At 39.9% G+C, this 25,027-nt stretch overlaps 1 long non-coding RNA gene across 8 annotated transcripts in view; it reads left to right on the top strand.

Moving 5' to 3' along the window:
* LOC107833140 (uncharacterized) overlaps window positions 1–25,027 on the top strand; it is a 91,560-nt gene that overhangs the window by 35,119 nt on the left and 31,414 nt on the right. Inside the window, exons 5-6 of one of the 8 annotated variants that reach the window (XR_001658857.1) lie at window positions 18,809–18,871; window positions 18,973–19,051. The exons of 3 other annotated variants lie outside the window; for them this stretch is intronic. This is a non-coding gene — a long non-coding RNA (uncharacterized LOC107833140). Of the gene's footprint in view, window positions 1–1,784; window positions 1,946–17,106; window positions 17,195–18,808; window positions 18,872–18,972; window positions 19,052–19,357; window positions 19,674–25,027 lie in introns of those variants that run through there. 4 more of the 8 variants (XR_001658859.1, XR_001658860.1, XR_001658858.1 and 1 more) reach the window with 4 other exon arrangements.

A 25,027-nucleotide genomic window follows, 5' to 3' on the forward strand; every position in this document is an offset into this window, starting at 1 on the left:
CGTTTTCCATGAGAGCTCCCCATGCAAGCCGGCAGGCCAACCGCGTCCCCACTGACCGCTGTGATCTGTGGCCAAGTAGCGTTTCCCTCTGCCCGATCAGACCCTGCACTTCTTGTTCACCGGCCAACTGGCCTTCATCCCTGCGAGCCGGGGCCAGCGCTCCTCCTGGTTCCGTATGTTATGTGGGTTTTTGTAGGCCTGTGGTGGATGCCAGCCGTCCCTGGGCGCCCTGCGGAGCTGCACCAGAGAGGGGGATTAAACAGATTTCTCCTTTTTTTCAGAAAAGGGGATGGATGAGTGTAATCACCTATAATCTCAAATTCTAGGCCTCTTGATAATGAACCAGTGGTTGTTTTGGCCATTTGGCTCGCCTTCCTCCAGCCACCTACTTAAAAGCATGAAAACGGGCTGTCGTAGCAGAACGGACCTTCTGCAGGGGAAATGGAGAGGAAGGGGACGCGAACGCTTCTTCTTAGCTGCATGTCTCTGTTGACATGGACACAAACCGAAGTCACTCTGACCCGCGAGACTTTCACTTCCAGCTGAAAGAGAAACTCTGAGGAAGTTGAGCTCTGCTTGTAACATGGGGGATAAAACAGCAGACTGGGACATGCTCTCTAATCTTATGAAAACTAAGAAGTGGAGCAACGTTTTGACTTGAAGAGCTGAGATAAAAGTGTTCGATCCTTCACAGGCAACTCTAAAACTGAAGAGGGATACACAAACTGTAAATTAATCTTACTGGGAAATAATTGAATATTAAATAAAGTAAACCAAGATTTAAAAGAAAGGCCTTGAATAAGTAGATTTAGGGGTTCGCCTGAGTACCAACTTCAGTTACAATGTCCTCCATTAAAGCTGCAGTACGTAATTTTTATTAAAAATGTTTTTGTTTTACTTATTTGTTAAAACTGTCACAACGTCATCGTAGTATAACATCAGACAAATAAAATGTGAAAAAATCAGTCTCCTCCGCCTTCTCCCAATCAACCAATCAGAGCCAGGAGGAGCTTCTTAACGCTGTCAATCATCCTCGTGTACACGCTGCTCAATGTGATAACAGCTTTCTGTGACAGGCCATTGGTGGCCATGCTAACTAGCCTGAATGTTCTCAACAAACTCCTGTGTGATGAACCGTAGTTGTAGCTTAGCAGCCACACAAATTCCCACCACACTTTTCAGATATTTATTTCTAAGACATTTAGAGGCCATATTTGATTTTCCTTCCTCTTTACATTTCTGCTGTACTTTGTGTTGGTCCGTCGCATGAAACCCAAACAAAATACATTGATGTTGGTTTATGCAACGTGATAAAATGAGAATAGTGTCACTGGTAAACAAAATATTTCCATGTGAGTTGCTCATTTTGCTCATTTTGCTCCAAAACTACATAATTAAACAAATGGATTTCTGTGTAACTAGCTCTCTGAGTATAGCACCGGAAGCAAACAATACACGTGTGTACATGTTTACCGTTTGCAGGATGTGCTGCAGTAAATCAAATGTTGAAGTGACATCACATTTTAACTTCCCTTTGTCATAATACATTGTTACTGGAAGAAAGACAAAGATAGTGTGAATCCCTGAGCTGAATTAAAGACTTTCATACTGTCACGGATATCGATACTGCCAGACGGCAATGCACCAGGGGTGCGCTTGAAAATAAAATTCATGAAAAGGAGAATAGCAGAGAGAAGAGGTGTGAAAATTAAATGTCATTTCTTGACAGGAAAGTCTGAGAATTAATCTGGCAGTGAAGTGTGACAATGTTGTTTGGTGACAAGGCAGGAGAAGACAATTGTCAACACTTCTTCCCTCCCAACGACTGCTGGCACCCAAGAAGTGGGCGCAAAGCTAAGAGATGTGGCAGAGCAGGAGACAGAGGAGAGAGGGGGAGAGGGCTGAGTGTGTGAAGAACGGAGTGTGTGTAGACGTGAATATTAAGGTAAGAGCCGGTGAGTGTCTTTGAAAGATAAATATAAGAGGCTGGTATGATAATATTTGCTGTGGATTGTGTGTGAAGCTTGCTGTGTTTACAGGCATTTCCTCTTTCAGTTTAAAAACATGCCTGTCTGGTGGCATCAAGAATACAAAATCTTTAATAGAACATTCTTGAATAAATTTTTGGGGGCTTTCAACAGCGAGACACAGGATTCCCATGCAGCCTGGAAAAGTAATGAGTTTGATTATAAACACTCTGGATGAGTTTGGAATAAGGAATCAGCACATAGAAAAATAATTGCACTGTAAAAACATAAAATCTTACCAAAGTTTTGGCAAAGTTTTATGCTTGAAATAACACAAAACTAGCTTGCAAGATAAAGGATTTGTTAATATTCATTAACTAGTTCCACAGGTATATTACAAGTGAAATAATCTGCCAGTGGAGCTATGCTTTTCTTTTAATCAGTATTAACCTAAAACAAGCTGCTTTATCTTACGGAAGTTGTGTTTACTAAGATATCTGTAAGGTTTTTGTGTTTTTGCAGTGTGCATGTTCTTCTATCGTCTTTCCAAACCATCAGCCTGTAGCAGCTGTTGTTTGCTGCCTCACACCTGAGAGTCGTTACCTCATCAGCTCACCTGCTTAAATTACCTGGACAGACATTTGTTCTTTTCAGGACAAAGAATCAGAGCGCTGATCCAGAACCTGCTTTCTTAAAAAATCAAAAAATCTAAAATTCACACCTAGTGACGTCAGTTTGAATAAAATTAAAAAAAGGTGCCGTTAATTGTCCTGTTTCAATTAATTTAAATTAGCCTATTTTCTTCATCATGACACTTTTCTTCAACACACATTTTTGTAATAACTAAATTCCTATCAACTGACCAATGAGGATGTAGTTTTTGTTCTTTTGCTGTTATTTGGCCTCACTTCTTATATTTCGTTCACACTGAACGCGTTTCGCGGGTCTGAACCGCTTCAAGTTGAACTTATGTGAACTTTGAAGTCGAATGCTTTGCTCTAGACGCGCGTCGGGACGAGCTGCTGTAATCCGCTGCCGGTTTCTTTGTACAACGGTGGAGGACGTTGGAAGAGGGGCACCAAAATATGACGTAGTGAAAGCTTCTGCAATCACAACAGAGGCTCAGATTTCTTTACTGAACATTTTGTGTTCAGTTTGTTGTTTGTGACCATTTTATACTTCATAAAAAACTAAAATTATAACAATCGCACCGTGGTAGCTCCATATGTTAGCTTTTCACTCACTCTTCACTTATTGGGGGGTAAAAATGGCCGTTTTCTTCAATACAAAGATCATATGTGAAACAGACTAATGCATCATTAACAACATGGAAAATTATTTTCAACCTAGTTTTGAATCGTGACTACAATTATTGTAGCAAATGAGTCAAAAAATGAAGAAAGCATGTCATCACGCTATGGCCACAGTTTAGTTTTTCCTTAAACTCTTCATACAGATGTATGAATACTAATGACTCTATTTTCAGTTATCGCATGGATAAACAATAAAACATAGTGCATTAAAATGGAAATAACTCATAAGAAAATCCCAGGATTTAAATTACATTTTGCATTAAACTCTCCCTGGAGTCGGAGACTTATTTGATATTTCTGCGCCTGTTTCAAGTGTTCTTGGGATGCTTTTACTTGCTGGTCGTAGCAAAATATTTGCATACAGACAAAGTGACAAAACAACAGTTGTTGGGATCTTATCTTTGACAAGAAATATGTAGGATTATTTCCCATCATTTCAGTTCAAAGCACTTTAATTTCTTATTTTTTTTTGTTTATTCACACATCTATTTTCCATTTCTGCTTTTTCCCCTTGTTCTGAGTTGTGGGGCCTGGAAACCTGTCAGAGCTTGAGAGGCAGGGCACACCTTGGTTAGAGAGCCGGTTTATCATATGGCGATTCAGACACACCCACACACACACACACATTTACACCCAGGTAGAATTTAGAGTCACCAAATAAGGTAAGGCAGGTTTATATATCCAGCTCCATTAATTCACTGGGCAAGTTAAAGTGCTTTGTAGGAAAGCAAAGAATTAAAGTAGTGGTGGGAATTTAATTTAAAAAAATCTCATTGAGTTAACTACAGGGTCTGTAATTAATTAATTGCATTTGAATTAAAAACAAAATAAACAAGATTTCCAATTCAAAACCATTTTCTGCTGCTGAATTATTGAATAGACGTATGAACTCAACGGCAAAGATTGTTTTTAATCCATTAGGTTATTCGACTCTTGATCATTTTTGCAACTTCTTTGAAAAGAAACTCCAGACTCTGGACAGTTGGGGACGCCTACAACATGTTTGAAATTTAGATGGTATTTCAGGCTTGAATTGCTTTGCTGATGGGAAATCACAACTTAAACACAACAACAATCTTTTCCAGAGTCTTTTATTTGTCTGATGTTTTACTGTGATCCGCTTGTTTCTGAAGCAAAGTTTAACTCCTGGGGCCAAAAAAACCCACCTGCAGTTCATCGTTTGCAGATTTTGCTTGTGCATCAATCTTGCTTGAGAATACAAGGATCCCAGCTTTTACATAAAAGAAATAATAATTACAAAAGAATAATAATAATAAATAAGAAAATAACATTCAGACATCACATCACATAAATATTAAAAGCTAAATATATTAAAAAAAATAAACGAATTGTGATTTAAAGAACCCAGCTGTTTTTACACATCTACAATTATCAGGAACTTTGTTCCAGGGCTGAGGAGCATAAAAACCAAATGCTGCTGCTTTTTAATTTTCTTTTTTTTTTGTAGCGAAGCCAAGAAGTAAAACAACAAAAATAGTCCATCCTGTGTTGGCGATTAAACTTGAGAAAACTTGACTCATTTCTCTTTAATCATTATAGACACACTTACTTACTGGCTGTAAGAAATATAAAGTTGTGTGTCATCAGCTTGTGCAGGGTAAGAAATGTTGCTGTACTCCATAATATGAGCGAGAGCAAACGGCTGAGGTAGTTATGGTTTCCTAAGATTTATTGTAGAGGATCAAAGATGGCGGTTTCTGAGCTGAAAGCCTCATCCGATGCGTCCTCACCGCCGCCGTTCCCTGCTAGCATGGCACATTGAGGAGCTCCTCTGCTTATTAAAGTGATGCAAATGTGAAACCTTGAGACGGATGTCAGTTCATCTGATGCGTCTCATGATCATGTAGCGAGTCTCTCGTTGATCAAAGTCCCCAGTAAGCAGCTAGTTTCCCCATAATGGCCTTATTCGATTACAATGTGTAAAGTACTCCATTAGTCTCTCTGTTCATGAATCATTAAGTGCCGGCTATGATCAGCCGGCTTCATGATGAACTGCAGATTGAGGAAATGGAAACTGCTGCAGCTGCTTGAGGTCATAGGTAGATATAATATTCTCAAAGGCTAAATGAACAATTGCATATTAAGGTAGTCTTTAAAATGAAGAATAAGAAACTATTTAACCGTACAGAAAATTCATATCAAAACAAAGCAATTTAAGTCAGTTTATTGCATTTTAAATGAAGAAAGTCTCCCGGGACGAAGATGAACACGGAAAATAAAATTAAGTTTGTCAAACCTCTCTATTTACTGTAGTGTCATGCCTTCGCAGTGTTCCTGCATTCATGCAGAGCAAACACAGAGCAGTTACAAGTTGCATATTTGTTCAATAAAAATCAAAAATTGCCTCAAGACAACATGACAGATAATATTTCTGAGTTATGTGCACATTTATTTTCTTCCTTACCCAACGCCCCTTCCTTTCCACTGTGACTCACAAGCCTGTCTCCGTCTCTGCTTTGCTAATGAAAGGGCCGAAAAGATCCAAGAATAAAGAGGACCGGAGTCACGAACCGGCTCAGATGATAAAATCAGAGTTTAAGAAAGGTGGCACAAAAGACAGAGAGGAGGTGAACAAGTTGAAAAGAGGGTAAAAAGAAGGTGGTAAGTAGAGAGTGACAAAAGAATAGGCCGTGGCTGCCGCCCATGCCCGATGCACAGTGCTTAGGAGACTGAAATTGATGAGTTCATCTTCATCTCATTATTGTCATGATGGATCAGATTGCTGACTTCCCTCAAAGGCGGCTTAATGACTCGTTGACACAAATCTGAATGACTGGCTTCACCGGTGGCATCCATTAGTGTGCCACACAAAGCTCTGAGATGTGCTTAAACAGAACTGATAATTACAAAGAGCTTTCATCACTGTAATGAATGAGTACAATAAAGGGACAACTCGTGTAGCATTCAATGCATGGGGGCCCGCCACCGAGGACTGCCTGGGCTGCTATCAAGCTCAGAGATCCTCTCCATCTCCCGTATATCACTCCTTTTGTTTCACCGCAGCAGATTCAGCAGATACAATGAAGGGAGTAAGTACCAAACACATTACCATTTTTCTCACTATAAATATTTCTAATGAGGCTTTTGACATAAAGTGCATTATGGTGGCAGCGATCCAAGCAACCACATATGCAAAAGAAGAAAAAAAAATCAAAACATAGTTGGCACATTGTTTGTAGCAAAGAGAAATGACACAAGGGATAGACAGTGAACACATAAAGATGTGGAACCACAATAAATGTAACATTCACCAACATATTAGATGCTTTGATGATTTTAATGATGGCACTTGACAAAATTTAATGTCTTATTCGTTTTCATGGCCATACAATGATTTTGTTTTCTGTTTTCACAGAAAAACTTCAAATTTCAAGTTTATGTAAAAAACATAAACTTGAAATTTGAAGTTTTTTTTGCATTGCATATTTCAGCAACATGGCAATTCAAAGCGCTTTGCATTGTAAATTAATACCAACAGTTTCAATCCTGTCGGTCTATTAAACATGTCCTTTCAGAAGGGTATCCCACACAATAAAGGTGCAAAGAGATCTCTAAAAATCTGTAAAACCTTAACTCAGTAAAAAATACTCATGAGAATGGCTCCAGATGTTTGTCCAAGCTTATAAATGTAACTCATGATCCATTTGGGAACTTAATTTCACCCGTAAAACATCCACAACCAGGTGCTTCAAAAAGATTTCTGGCAGGAGTTAAAAAAATAAAAATCTTTGTTCAAGAATCACTGAGCGATTGCATGGAGGTTAAGCTAGCTTATTAGCAGGTTCAGTTTTTCTATTAAAATAAGAAATGAATGCAGTTACAATGCACACTCACTGCACAAGACTCCACTGGTGAAGGAAAAAATACAACGTTCCTGCAAAATAAGTCAGTAAGATACTGAATACTTGTGTGACAAGTTCAAAACTGAACTCTGTGGGTATCATTGCAAACACTATGTTGTTTCAAATCACTCCAAAAACAATCCTCCACCAGTAAAGTTAGTAGGTGGGAAATCCTACTGGGGCTGTCTTTCTGCAACTGGAACTGGCAGACTTCATATGTGAGAATAAAGAAATGCACTGGGACATTTTTCAGAAGAACCTGAAGAATAAGGTGGGTTTTTGACAACGAGACAACGTGTCAGGATCTCAGGGTGTTTTCTTTTTTTGTATTTGCCTTCCTGATTTTTTGTTTATTCATGATTAGCCTTAGTTTCCAGCTTTACTTTTGATTAGTCTTTCATAGTTTATTTATCTAGGTCAGATCTGCTGTTATGTTTAATTATTCTTTGTTACGGTTAGATTTATGACGACTTCAGCTCCACTGCCTCTCTCTTTCTGCCTTCTCCTCTACCTTCACACCTGCACCCTGTTAGTAATCAGTGCTGGTCCCAGTATTTACCCATCTCTCCTTCACTCTCTTCTCGTTGGTTCCCTCCGTTTTCCTCGTGTTTCCGACTTCCCTGGATTCTGTCTACTCTTTGTGTGTTTTTCCCTGTTTCTTGTCATTGTTTTGTATTCTTTATTGAAACTTCGACTGTGTTCACACTGCAGCCTGAAGTGAACCAATTCTGATATTCTTTTTGACGTATTGTGGCCTGTATCTGATCTTTCCATCACAGTTTGAACAACACGGGTCGGATTGGCGACCCAGGCCACTTGGGTATCCGAAATGTATCCGATTCAAATACGACCTAACGGCCAGATCGAATTCATCCGACCTGAATGTCACTGATACTCGACAAACGTCACTAATCTGCACCCTGATACGCCCAAGCGGGAAGAAAAACAACAACCATAGCAGACTATAATGAGGATGAAGTTGTTAATATGATGTTCCGATAACTTTAAAATCGTAAGTTGTGCTCCATCAGTAGCATCCATGTTTACTTGTGCAAACACTGAGAACGCTCTCTATGTGTGACGTTATGGCGCCCTCTACTGCGCATGTGGGACACGTACAGATCGCATATATTTGGAAGTGAATGGTCTCGGCAAATAACCCAATTTGACAAAAATCTGAATTGGCTCACTTCGGTGCGAAAGCAGCTTATTTCGTCATTTTCCTCTGTATTCTGGCTTGCATTTTGGTCCAACTTCACACACACAAATAATGACATAAAGATTCCAAGTCCACAGCCAAGAATGACTTCAAATAGTTTTATAGGAAGAAGTGACACCACTAGAATGATACAAGCATCTAAGCATGTCTTCATTTTCAATGGAGTGCCATTTTCGATTGAAAATGTAGAAGAACTGATCACAGAAGAGAAGATTTGAACGTAGTTTTTGGAAGAATTAGTTAAAATCACCTCTGAGCCACTAGATCTCTTCTTAGCTCAGGTTTTGTTAAACTCCTGTATGTTTGGATAATATTTGTTCCCTGCGTAATTTATGGACCAATTTATTTTGAGCTGTGGATTATTTGAGTTGTTACCAATATCTGGGCTTAATTTAATTTCAATAGCAGCGTTTGAAACGTATTTACCAAGACGCTTTCAGAACCTGCCCCCTCTCTCTTGTTCAGCACAATAACAATCTCAAACACAATAAAAAGCCAGGTAAGCAACAAACAGGATAACGTGACTTCATGAGTCATTCTCGTGTCTTTGAGCTATTTTCACATCCGTGGCTCCATGAAATGGCTGTAATAACAAGGCGACGATATTTCAATAATGACTCTGCCTTCTCTTTGGTCCATGCAGCTGATTTCCTCTCCTCCTCTGCCAGTCAACCCCCCTTTTGCATGGTCTGTGTTGTTTCTTGCCTTTGTTAATGCTCTGGCTCTAATGGCCATGGCGTCTGCTCCACCAGGGCTTAAAAACACCCGTCTGCCTCCTCCATCCTCTTACTTATTTAATAATGAGACCACACAAGGCAATGTCTCTATTCATAATGGGACGGCAGCAGAGCCATCTTGGTTGGCATAACGGATCTTGAAGGACTGAGGAAATGCAGCAGGAGAAATCTAATTGAGAGGTAAATTAGACTTCTGTTGCTGATTGACTCAAGAATCAGGTGAACTTAAGTCCCCCTGTCAGAGTGAGAGCCGAGGCTCTGCTAAGGCTGCTGCCTCCTGTGCCGTCACACGCCACACGTAGCTAAATGTGGAGATCTGAAGGTGCTGCTGTGTTTGTGCCAGCACTGCTTCGACATCCTGATGGTTGTCTGGGGCTATGACAAGCCCGCTTCGTTGTTTATTCCTGTCTGTTTGTGCTGGAGAGTTCAGGATCCCATGCCACCTTGTCTCATCTCATCTAAGAGAAAACAACAAATCATTTCTCCCAGTTTGAAATGGCAGAGTGGTGGAGGTGGGAAATATTTGTTCAAAGCATGATTTCAGCATGTTTGACCGACTTCAAGGCACTTTCACAAACTCTTTCACAAATACACAATCAGAGCACCACTACACTACATCAATTCACTCTTTAGTTGTTTTTTTTTTACTACAGATCTCTTGGATTTATTCACATTTACTTCCAGAAAGCAGTATGCAAACTATACAGAGATAATCTGTAATAACTGAGTTTCTGTTTGCCGATGTGAATGCAGCTCTGCACAGTACAGGCACATCTCTGTCTACTGAAGCTCTAACGCAGAAATGCTCAAACCGCTGGATGCAACTTTTACATGCATCCCATCTCTAACACACCTAAATCAAATGAACATCTCTGCAGAGCTGAAACACTGCTGGAGGCCTTCAAACGTTGCAGGATTGTAACTCTGGACGATTGGATTTGGGTACCACTTCAACAAAACTGTCAGTATTTTCTGCTCCTTTAATCACTAGATTTTTTTTAAAGGTGTTACAAGCCAATGACCAAGACATTTTTAGCAATATCTTAGATAGCTGAGACAATGAGGGAAGATACTGAGTAGATCAGAAAACACACAAAACTATCACAAACTATGATGGTTTAACAGAACAGATAGTTTAACCATAACAGAAGCAGAATGCAAACCAAATAATACCTAAAGCTTGTGAAAGTTATGTGATTAATAGAATACAACAATAGGGAAACGAAGAATGTAAAAATATGTTAAATACTACAGAACCAAGAGCACAAAGAATGAACTGAAAATGGAAACCCAACAGAAAAGGTTTGTGGCACTAAAGCCCAGCAATGTCATCAAACTGGAAACCTTTGGCTATTATCAGACTCCTCAGGACTGCAGAAGCTTATGAATCAGGTTTCCCTACTAAGCAGGCCTGCAAAATGCTTGTATATATTTACTCACAGGACATTTAAGGAACTGCGTACAATTAAAATAACCAAAAATATCCAGGCAGACATTTGAAACTTAGATCTTATAGGGTTAACTTTAACTAATGCTAACAAGCTGAACGGCAGTTCAAAGGTTAGACATCATGTTTAGACATTATTTTTAAGTAGACAGTAAAATTTTGGTGCGTATTTATAGAGTTAAGGGATTTTTAGATGCAGCCTAAAAGTTTTCCCCTCACAAGCTGCACTGAATCACGATTTGAGCTGATGATGCGAGGGAGGGGACGGATAAAGCAGGGACAACACTTTGCACGCAGGTGGTTGCACGAGCTTACCAAAAAGCCAAGGAAGGCCAACAACTGTCTAAGGGGATTTAACCATGTTATAGCTTTGATGCATTTTAAATTGACCTCAAGCATACTTTGAAGACAAGGCGAGAGGGCAGAAACACACAAAGCAGACGATCAATTACTATTCTATAATTGGACAGGGCTTTAATGAGGCTGGCGGATGCAGTCTTGTGCACCTTTGTCAGCCGGAGTCACTGACGTGGGTGGCCCAATCAAAGCATGTCCTCATTAGCATATCTTCGCACATGCAACACTAGCCTCCAGAGTGAGCCGCTCTTAAAACACAAGAGTTTCTTCTAGGGTCCAATTTCCAGTGATGAGTGACCTCTGTTCACTTCTACGTGGAATAATAAGTCTCCACTGACATGGGGAAATATGTATTTCTAAAGCTAAGAGATCTGAAAGGAGAGGGAAATTGATTAGATAAGCTCATTGTAAAGATCAACCATGAATAAATTAGAGAATAAGAAACACCTCAACAAGAGAAACCTGGAAAATGATTTCATTTGGAAGAAATTAGCAGGAAGCTTGAAGGTAGCAGCATGTGGTTTGATCAGACCTGAGTCAGTTGCCCACAATAATGTTTACACTCTTCATTCCTCCATGATATCAAACAGCTGCCAATAAATCTGCACCATGTGTGGTGTTGGTATTTTGGATTACTTTCTCATATGTTTTGTTGTCATGTAGTGGAGTTTTCGTTTTGATTATTTAAATGTGCGATATTGCTCTATCTTTCTGCATGTGATGTAGGCAGGGGGTGGACCGGCACGGCTGTTTTTCTTTCCTGTTCGCTTCTGTTTGTGTGCTCAGGGTGGGGAGCAAGCAGATGATGGGAATGCATCATCTTGGGATTATCTCCACACCGTCTCGCTTGTAGTTTTTGGACTTTCTCTTTTCTGGATGTAAATTCATACGCCAGGCTAATATGTTGGTGTTCTGTGTTGAAACTCGAGATATATAAACTGTATCTGCAGTTAAAATGTGTTTCTTCTGCTTCTTTTTGACACTTACCAGCAGATTGACTGAAAGCTTTAATTAAATGCTAATTAATGTAAATGAGCCAAAAAAATACCCTTGCAGCATTTGATCCATCTAAAAACATGAATACTTGGTTCAGTGTGCCATCTAAAGAGCTAAACATGCAGTCTGCTCACTTTATGACTTGATATTTATATACGTAATTAAATGCCACCCTCTGCAAAGCCGAATAATAGCAAAGTACATCGCAATTAATGCAAAGCCTACTTGAGGTTCTGCTACTGTATCTTGCAATATTTTCCAATATGGATGCAGCAACCAGCAATAATAATAAGCCAACTTGGGAGATAAAAACATGAATTAGTTTCATGATGTGTTAGATTCACTGTAATTTTTTCTCCCAGTGCACACAGCAAGCATGTGTGTGGCATCGTATAATTAGGAGCGCTTTGGGGTTCAGACAAAAAGTCAAAGATGCAAAAAAATCAAAGAGCCAAACCTGCTATTATTGGATTACAGATTTCCAAGTGATGAAAACTGCTATAATGGGACCGGCTTGGTTTAAAATGACGCTGCCCGTTTGTGGAGTTTGAAAAAGCAAAACTGAGAAAACGCATTCGAAAAGGAAAGAGAAATAGTTAAAATGGGTAAATGTTGTGCTTTCAGACTTTGTTCCTGCAGCTTCCATAAAACATTTTCAATCTGTGTTTATATCAGTTTTTCAAATGTCAAGTCAAGTCTGTGAGATGAAGTCAAATCCCTCCAAGAAACTGACTAACAGCAGGATTTCCCCCAATGTGTGATAAGTCTGGCGGGCCACCAGGCTTTACTTGTGCCCCCACTAGGCTTAGCATTGTTTATTTCTTTAACTATTTATAAAATGTTTGCATTTTTTAAGACTTTATAATTTTTGTTCAGGCGTTAAGCTTCCAATCTTCCAATAACACTTAATTATCAAGTAATATTTTCAAATTTCCTGTCAGTTTGAAACATTTTTTAACTCAAAAACACGACGGGCTGCTGGATGAACGACTGCCCTGGCACCCAACCACCGGGCTTTTCTGGGGAAATCTCGAACAGCTTAACCTAAAACACAAAAAGAGGAAAAGCTTCACTTTTTTCATCATTTTAGAAAGTGAAACTCATACTCATATCGTATCCCAAGAGTAAAATATTTCAAGCCTTTATTTCTCATCTAAGTCACTGTAAAGTTGCTCTCATTGCACAAATGTAAAAAAAAAACCTTTGACCTGAACTTTTATGCCTTTTTATTCCTAACGTGGCAAATATTATGCCTGAACAATTCTGACAACGTGAAACATCCTTTGGCAGATTTGTGGCTCATAAATTAGGTGCTAAATGATTAAAAGATAACTGTTAGTAAATATTAAGACTGATGGATAACTATCAAATGTTCATGAGTGAATGTTGCCTCAGGACAAACTGTGTACAGGTGTTGGAGATTTAATGAGAAAATGTTTATTTTTGTGGTGGAAGGCTTGAAACTCAACTCTTAATTTAGAAAACCAGCTTGTGAACGTCTCTGCAGCCACATATTAATCTAAAGTCATTATTTCTAAGTCTATTTAAAACATAAACTGTTTATTACATATTAGTTGAGACCCTAAAAAATAAAAAAATGAGATATAATCTTCGCTCAACAAGAAATGTAAAAATTCATTTATGCTTTTAAAACACCAGTAGAAATAGGGTAAAAGTTCACATTCTTCATGAATCAAATAGGAAGTGCTTTTACTTTGAAAAACCAAATGCATCTTTGCAGTGGTTCAAGTTTAACAGTTTGGGATTAAGAGGTAGGAGGTAAGATTTTTATTTTGCTTGAAAGCCTTAAAGAAGCTTAGATTGAAAACCATCCATCAGGTCATCACTACGATGCTTCAGCCACCATAAGCAGGTTGTGTCAGTCAAAGTCTGCAAAAACATCCAAAACTAATAAATAAAATGCTCCGTTTTAACAGGTGCTGTGGTCTCACTAAGTGTAGACGCCTACCTGACCGTCGCATTAAAAACAAGTGAACCTTCACTTCTTTTGATGCCGATTCTGTGGAGAAACAGAGTTCATATGTTGTGTGCAACGTTACCGTGACAACAGGTTGTTTCCCAACAGAAACACTGATCATTTACTCAAATTGCTTAAGATTAAGTTAAACACTTTTAATGGGAGTTAAGTTTGAGGCAAGTCTTTAGAGGGCGAGTCGAAACCTAACAAGGGTGTTACACAAAATCCACTTTTTTATTTTTTACTTTACATGTAAATTCTTCATCAAAAGCATTTCTGGAGTGTTGCTTTAATTCTTTCAAGCATGTTTTCTGGTCAGTATTGCACATATTTTCAATCAGTGATGTGTGGAACTGTTTTTTGTTTGGCTGGGATTCCCATGGGACAACCCGTGTTTTGTGGGTATGGGTGTGACGCTCCCTCCACTTTGCACGGAGGGATTCGTCCCTTTACATTCATTATTCTTTATTTTTCAAGGCATGCCGGAAGTAGCGTCATTTAGGATCCGCTTGGGCTTCCTGGCTATAAAGAGCCATGTTCCTATTTATCATTTGGGTTTGGTGAAGCGGTGAGCTGACTTCTTCACCTGGCTCCACTTTTCAGACTGGCTCTTGTCTGTCTTGTTTCCCCACCTCGACCTTGTTTGACCTTTGCTTTGCTTTATGCTTATTTTACAGGATTTCCCTGTTTGGACCTGCTGTTGGGTGACACTGTTGGCCACAGGCGCTGCCTGCTTATGTGTCTTAGTTTTCTTTTATGTTTTGTGCTGAATAAAGAGCGTAGTCATTGTGATAATCCGTGTCTCCCTGGCTTTTGTTATGGGCCAGGTCGTAACAAATGGAGGAACTGGATAGGCAAAGCGGTCTGGGTGTTTGGCAATGAGTGTGTTCTTGATGTGCCGCCATCAGACTCCATGAGCACCAAGCAAGACAAATGTTTTCCTCTTGAACGACGGCAGCTTGACGACCTCCTCGTATGTCACCATATCTAGTTGATCAAGCACTTCATTGTGCCTGGCCTGATATTTGTACTGTTTCTTCTTCTTGCCAAACCAGGTGCAGCTGGCCTGCTGCTCCTGCTTGGTCTTCTCCATAGCTATACACGGAGCTGTTGAGGGCTGGGTTGCAGGTGTTTGCCCATGTGCTCCTCCTCTTTGCAGGTGTTGCTGGTCCGGTTGATTTGGAGCTGTCTCCACCGGTGTCCACTCTGCCACTTGTGGTGTTTTGTTGCCAGGCCTCAGCTCCCCTCCTTTTGCACGTTTGCCTTTGTTTTTGCACTTCAACACTCCCATATGCACTCATACAACACATCTAAGCATTTGCATTACACCACTGATTCTGACATCCACAATCCATTGTTGTTCTTGTTAATAAATATTCCTTTTTATGCACTTTTACCACTGCATGGTCTCCCATTTTTTTACGACGTTGAGCCAGTCGTAACAGTTGTAGTTCAAACGGTTCTGTGAGTTACGTTTGGTTTGGTAAATTGGCTTTCCTTACCGTTTTGACTGAATTACGTTTGTTTGGCATTGGATTTCTAGCTTGTTGCCATTCGGCTCTGGGACGCCATTTTCCATGCGTTTAATGGTGAGGGGGGAAGCTCGTGACGTAATTGTCCTTATTTGGACTGGTGCGGTCTACAGGTGGTTTGGATTATGTGCGGTGCGTTTTTGTCATTGGAGCCGGATGCTTTTCCATGGCTTTGTGTTTAGCGACAAGCCAAACTTGTCGCTAAACACAAAAACACTAATAAAACGTTTTTGTGCCCCCTTGCAGGCTTTAGCGGCGTTTCACCGCGTTGTTTACTAGTGTGGAGGTACGGCGGGCGGCGCTTCCCCCTTCCCCTTTCCTGACTTGTGGAGCAACGTTTTGTGGTAGTGGACCAGTTGTTGCTGTGACCTTTTGTGTTAGGTAACACCAATTCAGATCTGGTTGGATTGCTGGTTATTTCTTTTGCGAGTGGTAACAGGGTGACTCCATTTTGATTTTGCTGTGAACCTGTGGTAGGTCACTTGTGTGTCAGGTCTGTGTGTGGTTTTCTCCTCTTAAGGTACCTTGAGGATGTAGAAGCAGTAAAAACATGTCCTGCTTCAGCTGCTGTACCATTCTTTGTCAGTAACAATTGTGCTAATTGACACTATGAGCCTGTAAAATATATGATTCCACCCCTTAAAATCTTTGTTTTTGCTGTCAAAGTGACTCTAGTCCTCATCTCTGATTTTTTTTTTCCTGATTTTATAGGAGAATCATATTCACCTGAATCAGAGGAAAACTATTTTTTCCATTTGTCTTCAATACTATTTATTGATTACATGAACTCTCCACCAACATATGTTGAAGTTTATGCTTGGAACAAGACATGATATGAAATACTCTGAGGTGTACGGACGATTTTCGACGTGAGACATGAAAACACAAACATGATAATTTTTTTGTCTATTTCCTGTCTTCCAGTCATACCTGCTGCTGTTCCTTCATCACTGGATGATATATGTGATGGCTAAAATCAGAAAACTTTGCTTCTCTAACGATGTGTTTCTACAGTGACCTCATTAATCTGTTAAGAAGCCTCGCAGTCTTTACTGACATTTACGCTCGGTTAACATATGCCGCACAAGCTGACAGTTTACACACGGGGAAAGCGAGGATAACAAATGTGGTGCATCTCACAGATGCGGAGACTCTCAGTTTACTACATGACTCAGCAAACACTCAGTACCGACAGAGCACTCTGCATCAAAGCAACTTGAAACGACTGCTCTGTGTTTTTAACATCAAAGTCAACATCCTGTGTTTTGTCTGTGCAGCTGACGCCTCATTATGGTTAGATCACTTAATCTGTAATGTTGTCTCCAGGAAGCAGCCGAGTTTTTATGTTTATGTAGCCTAAAACATAAAAATTGACATTTCAAACTTCACTGTCTGGAAAGTTAGAAGACGGGGTGTGGCAGAACCATATGGTCGCATTAAAAGTCTTTGTGTAATTAAATGCTTGAAAGCTATTTGGGCCTTGTACAACTGCAGTTCTTTTAAAGTCTAATGATCGCTTTTAAATGGCCTTGAATGCGTCGCATCATTTGGTTCTGTTTTTTATGTATATTAATATTTAACAGATGGAAATATATTTGTATTGAATGAAATCTAGTTAAATTGAGTTGGTACTGCAAACAGTAACTTTATTTCTTAATTACAAAGAAGATTTAACAACAATTCTGCCTCAAATAAAGGTTTGTCTTGCACCTGACCTGCTTCCCTCTGCGTCTCTGTGGGTGGTGGTATTTTCTCTAAAGTCAAGCACCAAGCAAAAAAAAAGAGAAAAGAAAAAAAGTCACCACCTGGATTTGCCAAAACAGACAGGTAAGAGTCCTCCAGTGGATAATTACTGCATGAATGATTGTGTTTCACCTGGCAACAGGATTCTTTATCTGCTGCAGTAAGTAGGCTATAATTTCTTAAAGACATATCAAATAGTTATTTGAAAATGTAAATTTTTTTCAGAAGGGTCAAGCTGCAGGCATGCATCATGCAAAGGAAAACTGCAAACATTTGGGTTAAGAAATGTCCATTGCATTAGTAAACACTGGAAGAAAAGTTTGGAGCAGAAATGTAGTCTGATAAAACCTTCAATCACTTTAGATGGGCTTTTGGTTTTGTAAAATAAAACAGCAGAATACATATCCATGTTTAAGAATGAGGGCATCTCCACACATACAATGTGAAAAAAGACTTCAGTTTGCAAAGAAGCACAAATACAGGACTTTAGAGCAATGGCAGAAAGTCCTGAGTCCAGATTTACGCTTTTCCAGATTGATGGGCGCATCAGGATGAGTAGGAAGGCAGATGAAGTGATGCACTCATCAAGATGCAAGGTACAAAATTTTGTTCACGATGGAAATGTGATTGAAGATGTCATGCTGTCATAAGGTTTTGTCACCATTTTCTCCCCGTACTTCATCAGCGTCTCCTGGCATCACATGAACCACTCTCTGCGTTTGACTCTCCTAAGTCTATCATGTCATATATCCTGTCGTCTCTGTTCTCAAACCACAGCAACCATCTTAACTGCTGGATAAAACCGTAATGTCTCAGACTCTGTCCCCATGTCCTCAAGCAGTTTAGTTGGTGCTTAACCTGCGAAACTTCTGCATCTAAAAATAGAAAGCAGACCTTGGTGTTCCTGTCTGCACCAGGCTTTTACATTGACTCGTCTCCTCTGCTGAATCCTCCCCGGGCAAAGTAAGCTTTATGATGTAAGCTGCATCAAGATAGGAGGACCAGAGAACCATTTCTAGTCTGGGATAAGTCATAGCAATCTTAGCTGGAAAGCTTGAGTGTCTGATTGATGTCTATTAGCTTCAAACCATGCGCCGCTGACAGCTTGCGGAGGACTGATTAATGGCGGCTGGGCATTTGCTCCATGACCTTCATAAAGGTATCCTATGGCACATAAAGAACTGGGTGGTTTATGAGGTAGGGCACAATATAGCCTGAATTAGCCCCCAATATTGTAGAAATTATGAAGTCGAAGAGAGTGGGCACTTTTTTAAAACATTTAATTAAATTTTAGGAAGAGGGGAGAAGTTTCCATGTGGCTCTCAACAGAAGGTTAATTTGTCCCCTATGACTCTTCTCTTTTCAAGATAATTTAATTCTTTCAACCTCCTCCCCTTTGGTTCAGTCTTTTCCTGAGATTCCTCTAGTCAGAGTACTTCTTTAGCAAGCGATGCCCTTTCATGGGATGGTTATAATCTGCTCTCAGTGCAATACTCTGAATACTTCCACCACTGGAACCTTTAGCTTTGCTTAAGTTGCTGCAGAGCTGATAGTCATTTCTACATCCTGAAGTTTTTAAAGGGGGCCTCAAGGACCTGATGTTTCCAAAATCAGATTTTTATCCATGATTATTTTCATTCTGTCTTTTCCTTGTAGCTGCAGAGCCCAGTTGACATTGACTCATCAGTGAGTAGCTGGAAGAGTCCTCATTAGGCCCGAGTGAGACCAGCTAACATGGCTCCTAATTTTAGCTTTAATGCCAGAGTAATTAATTCTTGGGTAGATTTTAAATTAAATTCGTGTCTTTTTTTACTTCGCAGTGGATCAGCAACCCATCCGCGGTGAACTAGTCCTCTCACACACCGACTGCTGCAGAGAGACAGACGGTGTGTGACTGGGAGGAGTAAAATGATTTGATTTATAAATGAAAGTATAACGAACAGATTCATTCAAATAACTGCAATAATCTTAAAAGAGATAAAAAAAAGTGGTCAAACAGACTGAAAATAAGAGCAGAAAACTAAATGACTGTGTGAAGCTTGATACTCTGAAGATTCATGGCATCCATAATTAGGATATTAAGACTTATCACTTGTTTCTCTTTTTCCATTTATTTGCTCTAATACTGCTCTTTGAATGTGCAGCTTTAACATTCTTTGTAACACCAGCGTTTGGTGTGAAAAGTGTTGTAATTTTATGTTTCAGAACAGTTGGACACCAGCGAGCGTAAAAACCAAAGGACACATGGATAGACGTGGCATGGGACATATATCTTTAAATGATGCATGAGGATGGCCAAGCAATTGGTGTCGCCAGCGTCGCTGACAATCTGTGTTGCTCTTACATAAAACTAAACCTCTTTGCTTCTGTCAGCAACTAATGGGGAAGGACAAAGAAGTCTGAAATGTTTGACAGGGGGTTTAAGTGCAAAGAACGCAGAATAAAGAAAGAAACACCCTGAACAAATGCAAATCTCTCTCTTGGTTAGCCCAAGTAGACAAATTCAAGCCGTTTCAAATCTCAGACCAATCTACCGTTGCAAACAAGTGGTAATCCTTTATTTATTTATTAATAAAATCAAATTGAGCAAACGAGGCTTTTCGTCGCGGTCTTGTCTATTATGGCTGAATCTGAAACTGGGAAATTTCTTTTTAAACAAATTGAAGCCAGGTCTCCATGCAGTGGGACATTTTATGGCAGGTTTAGCAAGGAAATCTCAAAGGCTCATTAGATGTCCTCTGGCTGTTCTTGGTAGCAAGAGGGTATCTGCATTTTTTATCTGAAAAGGCAGGCTCCACTCAAACAAGACAGGAGCTATTATGAAACTTGTTCTTGCCAAACTTTAAAATACATTCCACCCAATGAAGGAGAAATATTTAAAGTCCTTGCCAAACTGTAGGTCAGAGTTACCCCTGATGTTAGCTCCAGCCCTGAAGGGTTGTTACCCTGTCTCCGCTTTAAATGATGGGCCACATCATTACCGGGCTCCCGCACCGCTGAGGGAGAAAGGCGACGGCAGGTGTGTAGCGGGCGAGAAGCAAAGAGCCGCACCTCGAGTGTGCGCGGCGAAGCTGCCGGGTTCAGCTGCCCACATATGAGATTCAAATGCAGGGACAGGTGTGCTGCGACAGGGCTGTGTCGGACCAGGTACATCTGTATCTCTTCCGGCGCAATGTGGAGGAGGCGGTGAGTGACAGCAGGTGGGGATGCGGCCCAATTAGAGCAGGGCTGTTGGAGGATGATGAATGGGGCTGGCTCCCAGAGCCTCGGAGAAACACATGCATAGGCAGGCTGGAGATGCCCACAGCTGTCTCACTGAATGAGTATAAACATGCTGAGGGGCTCCTCCATACTGAATAATGTGAGCAGCATCTGCAGGTTGGTGTGCGCTCCTCTCCCCCTTTCCACTTCTTCCTCACAGCCTCTGACAGTTGTGATCTTTCCCCCTTGACGGCTGTTGCCTTGAACCAAATTTAGAGAATCACGCAGTGTGTGGCTCACTCCCCACGTAGATTCATATACGGGTTAAAATATATGTTGCGTACAAAAGGCTGCTTTTCAAATGTCATGGTTCATCGCTGTGTGGAGAGAAGCAGCTTGAGTGAACAGTTCAATCACTTGTTGCTAGCCGAAATAATCAGAGTCCAGTTCTGCTGAGCAGAAAAGATTTTACTCATAACCGGCATATTTCCCTTTTTAAAGTATTCAAAGTGGACACACACATTGATTTAAATATTAAATGTATTTATATGAGCTGATATATTTAATTAACTGGAATATATTACATATTTATATGTACAATGCTAAAAGATACAACTTGCACCTTCTTGATTCCTGCTGGTTTTGGTTTTTTTTCCCCCACTTAAATATTTTACATCTTTAAAATTGTAACATCAAATACAACCAGATTAAATACTAAATTAATCAAATGAGAAAGTTAACCAGACCAACCTGCTCCTTTGTGGAAATTGTCTCCTAAACTTAACTACTAGCATATAAATATTTCTGGGATGAAAAAAGTTTTGAGCTGTAAAACGGTGTTGTAGAAAACTTAAGAAAATGAAATATATTGCGACTAACACGCTGTCATAAAGACCCAATTGACATTATTTTTATTTCCATTTAAGTAAATAATTCATTTTCAGTTCAGTTTCTTTTGCAGTAATTTATGAAACGCACTGTCGCCAGGCACTTTACAAAAATAAACAAGTCAATATGAAATCAGTTTTCTAAATCTCTGCTTCACTTGCTGAGCTGCAGCCTCTTCAGCATGTTTATGCTCCATAAACATGCTGAAAAATAAATATTTGTTTTGATTGGTGCAGTTTCAGGATCAACTTACAGTCAGAATTATTAAGAACTAATAAAAAGAATCATGAATTATGTTTAATAATGAACACACACACACACATCTATTCCCCAATGACTGACTTACAAAGAAGAAGAATGTATCGCAAAGCCAAACGCCAGTTAACCTACAAACTACTACCGACAGGGAAAACGGGAATTTTCTTTGACTTGGAATTAAAAGCTCAAAATATTATTTGATCAAAAGCAAAAACTTAATAAGGTTTCTGCAATATTTCAGAATCGTAAAGAAAGAGATTTTGCAGTCTAATTCAGGCTTCTGAAGCCTACCTTCATGTAAGATTAGGAAGTAAAAAGTGGGATGAAACGAGCTTTGATCCGCCTGCTTTGGCTAGGAGAGTTTCCAGAACAGAACGGGAGCCCTTTCATGGAACCTGTATGTTTCCAGTTAGGAAGTGCTGGTCTCTACAGGCGCTGAACCTTTGGATGTTAAATCACTTAACAAGTCAGAGCATTTATACTAATTGTGTAGCATTCAAATACTGCTGCCGCGATTCAGTGTAAACATTAGGCACTTAATCTTATGCAGGACTGTGAAACATTTCTGCCTGTTCTGATGTTGGGAACTAAATTTTCAAAGATATTCATTAAAATGTAATTATGTATGGCACATTTCAGATTATTTCTTCTTGGTAAACCTCCCTGAACCTAATTTTCAAGAAGTCTGTTGATCCTGAAATATAGAAAGAAAAGCAGTGGGGACAGTAGCATCAGGGGAAAATGAAAATACCAGTTGTAGATCCCTAAGTACAATCAAAAGTTGTGGCAGGACTTGCTACTCCACAAAATGTATTTAATTTCCTCAGGTTTAGGCCGGTATAACGCATCTTTCTTCAAAGCACCAACATGCACACCAGGACACAAAGCAGTGTGACAGCAGCTTCGGTTCGGTCTGCGGCTCCAGCTGCAAAGCGGTGCCTCAGGGGAGGAGTAATCATGAGGGACTAATTGACCAATCAGAATCAGACTACAGATACAAGGGAAGCTATGCAATGTTATTGTCATATACTAAAGGGGCAGTGTTATGGATATGCCAGGCACATGCAGGATTTATAATACAATCGGTTGTTATAAAAATACTGTATGTATCAAACATGACTTAACTTTTTAATTTAACACCTTGAAATTGGGCCTCTGTCTCTTTAAGAAACTCCAGGACATCCTCACTACATCCATCCTCTGTCAAGTATTTAACAACATTTTATTTTTTATTTTTCTTTTTTCACCAACATTTCACTGAGAAGTAGTTCACATGATGATCTCAGCAGATTCCCAGTTCCACCTGATGTTTGCTAATTGCTGCTGGCTAGTCTAAAGGAGCTGAGTGGGGGAGTTGCAGAGGAGGGGAACAAATATACATTCAAGGTTTGACACGTTAGAAATCAGTAGTAACATTACAAATAATTAAGGATTATTTGAAAACTTTTGGACGTCTACATTGTCAAAATGAGCTTAAATGAAGCTACTTTTCATTTCCATTTATGGGAATCTTAGCAGGCGTTGCCTGGCATTCAGATAAACAACTTGTACCAACCTCTGTGGGAACAACAAGTGGTTTTAACTCAACCTATTGTTGTAGGTGAGCTGGAGAAAAGTAAAAGTATCACATCTGAGGAAAGTTGCTCTTCATTCTTTGCTATTTTTACAGCGGGCTCGCATTGGGACGCTTCGATGGAAGCCTGTATTTGCAGCAAATAGGTAGGATTCTTTGTGCGAGTACATGACTGGAAAAATAAATCACAGTGTAGAACTTGCATGGTGGTTCGAGGGCTCAGACACACCTGTAGCTTTAGCTTCCAGTCTTTTGTGGAAGAGATTAGCAGAGCTTTATAATTCAGTTTCATTACTGTTTGAAATAAGAAGCGGCTTTTCCGGGGCCACCTCTCGGCTCCGGTATTTTTGTGTCATTACATTAATTCCCTGCAGTTACAACTTAGCTCCCCTTTTCCTCTGTAATGGGTAGTTTGCTCAACAAAGTCTTTGAAAGTTAATTATATAAACTTCTCGCTTGTGTGTGAGAAACACAGCATCCACGTTTGGGCAGACAATGCAATTCGTAAGGTAAAGAGCTTAAAGAGCCACATGGTAATTCCCTCAGGAGTTACGTTAGCTTGCATCAGTTTGAGGGTGAAGGTGATTATCGAAGGTGGTCAAAGAACAAAAACAGTGGATTTAGAGACATGAGCAGCCTTAGATGACTCCAGAAGAGGAAGGAAGAAGAAGAGAGATGACGCTGGAGTGAGGAACGAAGCCACGTGAATGTAAAGACTAAGCTGAGAAAACACAGAGAACCTTTACGAATTTTAATATTTTAAATCAAAAATCATTATTCTAAAGCATGCGAGTAACCTCCCCTGTATGTCTCTCCAAAAACAGAGCACAAAATGAAGGAGGGCGTGAAAGTTACACTGCCCACATTCACCAAATGGCAGAAATTACACCATGAACAGAGTGTGCATGGTGTACACTCTGCGTTTCCCAAGTCCTATGAAAACCTGCCATGTTCTACAGTGAAACATACATTCATGGTTGATGGCCCAGGCCCGGTTTCAGTTCCCTGTGAGCAGCTTTAACACAACTGTACGCAGATACATTAGTTACCTCTTCATTATGTCCAGCAATTTAGTTTGGAAAGTGAAAACCATTATGTTATATAGATTCATTACACCTAGAGTAATATAATTTAAGGCTTTATTTCTGTGAGTGTCTATAATTATTGCCTCAAGCAATAATTAAGGCAACTTAGTTGTTTCTCGGAAACAACTTCGTTTATAAGAAAGTCAGAATATCACGAGGCAAATTGAAAAGTTGTTTTATTTTAAAACAGAAATGCAATGGCCAACATTTTGCCTCCAGAGTGGTGGGGAAGATGGTCATCCACAAGAAAGCCGAAAAACGATAAGCATTTCCTATCAGTCTATCGATAATTATTGTTATTGATAGTTTTTGTTTTAAATCTGCCACCAAACTGGTGATGTGACCTTTCCTGTTTCATCCACAGTCTTCACTCAAGGTCATTGTTTTTTATTTTTAAGGAGTTATGAGGCAAAGTGACTGAACCATAAACTGCTGCTGTGGCAGTTACTCAGAAGGTTGTTGCTAGGTGACCAAAGAGCGAGTGAGTTGCTAGGTAACCAAAGAGTGAGTGAGTTGCTAGGTAACCAAAGAGCACGTGAGTTGCTAGGTAACCAAAGAGCGAGTGAGTTGCTAGGTAAACAAAGAGTGAGTGAGTTGCTAGGTAACCAAAGAGCGAGTGAGTTGCTAGGTAACCAAAGAGCGAGTGAGTTGCTAGGTAACCAAAGAGCAAGTGAGTTGCTAGGTAACCAAAGAGCGAGTGAGTTGCTAGGTAACCAAAGAGCGAGTGAGTGAGTTGATTCCACTAACCTTGCTCAGCTAGGTTGAGTAACTACAGCTTTTGTTCTGCCTACATCTCCCAGAATGCTGTGCGGTTCTGCATCAGTTCAGTGAATATCCCACTTATTGAATATTCTGTCAGATATTGATCAT

The sequence above is a fragment of the Poecilia formosa genome, unplaced genomic scaffold (assembly GCF_000485575.1).
Source record: "Poecilia formosa unplaced genomic scaffold, Poecilia_formosa-5.1.2 Scaffold336, whole genome shotgun sequence".
NCBI classification, from domain to species: domain Eukaryota; kingdom Metazoa; phylum Chordata; class Actinopteri; order Cyprinodontiformes; family Poeciliidae; genus Poecilia; species Poecilia formosa.